Raw genomic sequence first — 5,560 nt, forward strand, 5'->3', positions numbered from 1 at the left:
TACAATCGAGTTGCAATTTAGTGGAGTTCCCGTTTGGATTGGGATCATATATAAGATTTGAAATTGATACTTGTGATCACGGTTGAGCTATTGGGACTTGGATCGTGAGATTTGGAGATGGCTCGAATCACACCAGGTGGAGATTGTTGGAAAAGTGTGGCTTAGATTAAGAGCCCTTTGGAATCCAACGTCTAAAAGGTGAAGAGTTATCCTTGGGTTATAATAAATTGTACCACACACACTAATGCCGAGACTTTTTATGTAAAACCCCATACCCGTTTCGCATCCGGATGGCTAAACTGGAGACAGTATAGGCATTTTTTGACCCGTGTGTGTGAGACCCTCGGGGCCCGTCGGCCACAAAATACAGTTATATTTCTATTAGACAAATTCGTGTGTTCTAAAAAAGTAATTTCTGAAGTCAGAACATATTGATATCGTGGTAATATTGTAAACCAGAATTCGAAAGAACTCGACACTAGTATGCTTCTTCAAAAAGAATAAAAATGAAATGAACTGTTATTTATTTCATGTACATTGTACACCAACCTATTTTGGGATTTCAAATTTTCAATTCAATTTGGTTCATCTGCAGTAGAATTTTACCTTGCTGTGTTGGAAAGAGTCATAAACATAGTATATTGAACTAAATAAATTGACATAGACCTTTTGCATTCCCCATCTAATCTTCCACTAACGGTATAAATTCTGTAGTGTGTATTTTTTCTGCCTTCTGGGATAAATTCTGTAGCTACTTTCGTATTTCTCTTCTATTACTCTTAATCTTTGAATGGCAGGAGTAGAAGAGTCATGCAATTGGGGTTGATCTGGGGAGGACCTACTCTTGTGTGGCCGTATGGCAGCATGATCATGTAGAAATTATACCGGACCACCTCATCTCATGTTGCTTTCACTGATATTGAGCGCTTGATCGGTCAAGCAGCACTTAACCAAATCACCAGAAACCCGACCAACTCCATCTTTGGTAAGTTCTTTCCTCATCATCGAATGTAGTATATATCTTGAGAGTTGAGTAAGTAGCCTTCTATTTTCTATAAAATGGAGTGCTGATTACCAATCTATAATTTGAGTAGTTTAATTAGTATAGAAAATGTTAACTTTATTTTCTTGGTGTGGAGAAAATCTTACAGTTGATAACAAACTTTTGTTAGGACGTTTATATGACCAAGGAAAGGATCCCCATAACATGAAACTGTAATCCTAGTTAAAAAACGAACATGTATGAAACTGTAATCCCGGAAATATGATAGGGATGAAGCTTTAAGTATGAATACATGATACTTTGTAATCCTAAAACAAGATAATATGCATGTGATCTGTATCCTTTTATATAGATCAACTGTTGTAAATTTGGCTTATGTAATAGGATGCCATTATATGTACCACCAGTCCTTAACTAGAGACCTTTGGATCAGTTACTTTGGGACTATAGAGTTAGATAAAGGTAGCTAGAAGCTTTACAACATAAAGATGGAGTAAAAAGGTCACCTTGTAGAGTTTCAACTATTTTTGGCAGTTATATGTTTACCTTACTATTCTGTAAACTGAAAAGACAGCTTCTCCCTCCTATATGTTCAACTATTTTGGTGTATATCAGTATATGCATGGATGACTTTACTGGACTACTTTCCTGATTTGTTCGACACATATAGGTAATTGTATTATACATTTATACCGTAATCTCTGTATACATGCAGTATATATTTGTCTTGTTTGTCTAACATGTTCACAGACATATGCACAATGAAACATACAGACACAGACAGCATTAACCTATGTATGCACTACAACATGATAACAACTTATACATCCAGTCAGTCATGGTTAAGAGTGATAGGATGTCGAATTAGTACATAACATGTATTCTTCTTTTAGCAATATGAGAGTCGCTAAAATCTTTTGGCATTGTTCCTTGTTTGGATTATGTTCTTAACACATCAATCTATGTTTGAGGCAATATGTTCAAATATGCAGATGTGAAGAGGTTGATTGAATGATTGGAAGGAGATTCAGTGATAGAACTGTTCAAAAAGATGTAAAACTCTGGCCGTTCAAGGTCATTGAAGGTCCTCGTGACACACCAATTAATGATCGTTGTTACCCACGAGGGTCAAGAGAAAAAAAATTCGGCTGAAGAGATCTCATCTATGATTCCTCCTGAGTCCTTCCTTGGTTCAACTGTGAAGAATGCAGTTATCACTGTCCCAGCTCACTTCAATCACTCACAACGTCAAGCAACAAAGAATGCTGGTGCTATTTCTGGCCTTAATGTCATTCGTATTCTCAGTGAACCAACTGCTGCAGCCATTGCTTATGACTTTGACAAGAAGGCAGGATGGTATAGCAAAAGAAACGTGATGGTTTTTGACTTGGATGGTGGGACTTTAGATGTGTCACTACTTACCATAGGGGATGGTGTTTTTGAAGTGAAAGCCACAGCTGGAGACACTCATCTTGGAGGCGAAGACTTTGATAACAGATTGGTGAAGTTTTGTGGAAACTCCAAAGCTCTTAGGATCGAGGTTAAGAAATGCATGTGAGAAGGCAAAGAGGAGACTTTCATGTGACTTTGAAACTGAGATTGAAGTAGACTATTTGGATCAGCGTATTGATTTCTCTACAAACATTACTCGTGCCAAGTTCGGACAACTGAACATGGATTTACTCAAGAGGTGAGTGTATGGAGCATGTAGAGAAGTGTTTAAAGGATGCTAACATGGATGTAAGGAGTGACCATGATATTGTTCTCTCAGGTAGCTCTTCAAGAATTCCCAAGGTACAAGAACTGTTGCAGAATCTGTTCAAGGGGAAGGAGTTATGCAAGGACATCAATCAGGATGAGGCAGTGGCATATGGTGCGGCTGTTCAAGCTTCTGAGTTGACTGAGAATGGAAATAAAAAGCTTCCCGACTTCACTCTCTTGGATGTGACCCCTCTATCACTTGGGCTACATGTTGACATATATGAAGGTGGAAATTATACAGCGCACCCGGGTGCGTGGCGCACCCGGTGTAATCCAACCGTCGAATTTTAGCCCGTAAAAAAAAAAANAAAAAAAAAAAAAAAAAATTAAAGACGGTGGAGATGACGGGTGCGCCGAATAGGCTCTCATATGAAGGTCCCAAGAATTTCATGAAGGTTGTGATTCCGAGAAACTCTAGAATTCCTCTCATGAAGGAGTCAGCTCTAACAACTAAGTCCGACAACCAACCGGCTATCCACTTCAGTATTTACGAGGGTGAGAGTAGTGTGGCCAATGAGAACAACTTTTTGGGTAAAGTTTGCATTGAAGGCATTTCACCAGCTTCTTGGGGTGTTCCTCAGTTCGATGTCTTCTTTGATATTGATGCGAATGGCATCCTGAGTGTCCCCGCTGAGGAAATATCCACTGGCCAAAAGAAAGGCATTGCCATCAATAGTGACAGAAGAAATTTCGGAGGAATTGAGATGGTGGATTACGCAGATGAGACAGCTTCTTAACTGAGCCATTACTACTGAAACTTTTTCATTCTAGTTTTTGCATACACCTATAGGTGTCATAGCATACCCATAATCTGTAACACCAATGGAGCAAGCAGTTTGGCATTGGTATCTTTCTTGTTTCATGACAGTATAGAAGAATGACATTTTGTTACAAGGAAAATGTCGCTTCTTTTAATCCGATCATTACATATTCGCAGTAGTCTGCAACAACTTTATCGGATAAAATGCATTACATAGATGATTGATGTGAAGTCTGTGTGACTTTTAAGCATGCACAAGTAGAACCCTATTGATACCATGAAGTCTCTATACATGAAATAATCAAGAATTTACATCTAAAACTAATTTGTTATGCTTAGAATGACCCAAAACCCTCATAAACCTAGGTCTCATTTTTCATTTTTTTTCATTGAGGGATCTATACATTCACAACAAGTATGGGTGGGTCGAAATGTAACGAGAGCCTATTCCTTGACCCAGTGGGACAGCTGCACCAGGATGTCTACCGCGTGTGTCAATTCACGCGACGTTAGCTGCGCGTGGCCCTCGATTGGGTCGTTGCTCTTCCTTTCTCTTTGTTTCTCTTCCTTTCTCCTTTCTCATCTCCCTCTAATGGTTGTTGTACTCTCCTCTCTGCAAATGGCCAACACGACCCATCCCAATTCTTCGCCGACTTCATCGATCGTACTCGACTCCACCCATCAAAAGATTCTGCCCTTAGCTCCTTCATCTTCGACGACTACGTACGGCATCCACGTCGATCTCAGACATAGCGACGAAGCCCGACCCAGGAAAATCCCTGAGAGTTTGAGGCAGCAGCCTCGAGCCACCAACCTCCGGCGAGCCTCCGGCAAACTTTTCTTCTACCTGGTGTGTGTGTGTGTGTGTAAGTCAGCATAGAAAATATACTTTATTTTTTTTTTTTGGCGAGAGAAAATATACAATCTTTGAGAAGCAAGTAGGAAAAAGTCTGTTTAGCTTAATGGCCAGCTGTCTTTGAAAAGAATTTTTGTTTTGGAGGGTGAACCACCCAAGTTCGAAGCCCACTGTACACATTGTTTTTTCTAATTTTTTTTCTGGTTTTTATACACTTTTTTTTTTTTTTTTTTTTTATTTTCTACATGTTTGATTTCTGGGTTCTATTTTATTTTGTTTTATTAATTTAAAAATATTATAAACGTCATTGTAAATATATAAGGAAAATAGTGAACCAACTATAAAGAGGAAGGAAAATTTTCGAAAATCTTGTGAAATATGATGTGATCAAAATAATGAAATATGGTTAGGGATGAAAATTCACAAACTTCCGGTAACGTTTAGGCCCCGATAAAAGTGATGAACTCTAATTAAGCTTAGACGCTCCTAAAGGAAGCCCAACCACCGAAGGATCAATTTAACCAAAAAAAATTTGTGGGATCCTAAATCTCATATATATGAGCTTCTTGTTCGAAAACGGGAAAAATAGGATCTTGCACGATGTCGGTCAACCCCGTTTTATGTAAAAAACGAGGTATATTTAAGGTTGACCGACTTGATGGGGGCCGTAACAAATCCGAAACGGGGTGGATTTTTTTCAATAGACCTATTTAATTACCATGCCTACATCAGACGGTGAAATTTTTATTTTCACATATTTATGACCTCGGATCGTCACGTGTCTATTAAAGCTGTATAACTTATTTAGTAAATTATATTCAAATAAATATCATTGTGAACCAACTATACAGAGGAAGCAAAATTTTCGAAAATCATGTGAAATAGGATGTGATCGAAATAGTGAAACACAGGTAGAGATGAAAAGTCAAATGATTCCAGTAACGTTTCGTCCCCGATAGAAGCGGTCAACCCTATTTACGCTTATGTTTCTCTATGGAAGCCCTATCGTCGGGAGGTGAAAGTTCTTAAATTTTTACATGGGTTGTTACATTTCATCAATATGAGAGTTTTGTGTGTGGAAGAAGCAACCAAACAAAGTCATATAGGGGTAGGTAAGAGCGTTTTTGTGTGGTAAGTGACGTTGAATTATGGTTGACCGCTTTGATGGATCTCTGAACAT

At 38.5% G+C, this 5,560-nt stretch overlaps 1 pseudogene; it reads left to right on the plus strand.

Annotated features, from left to right (window-relative positions):
• Window positions 1-290: 290 nt before the first annotated feature.
• On the plus strand, window positions 291-3,501 carry LOC101312293 (annotated as a pseudogene).
• Window positions 3,502-5,560: the final 2,059 nt, after the last annotated feature.

Source organism: Fragaria vesca, linkage group LG7, assembly GCF_000184155.1.
Source record: "Fragaria vesca subsp. vesca linkage group LG7, FraVesHawaii_1.0, whole genome shotgun sequence".
NCBI lineage: Eukaryota > Viridiplantae > Streptophyta > Magnoliopsida > Rosales > Rosaceae > Fragaria > Fragaria vesca.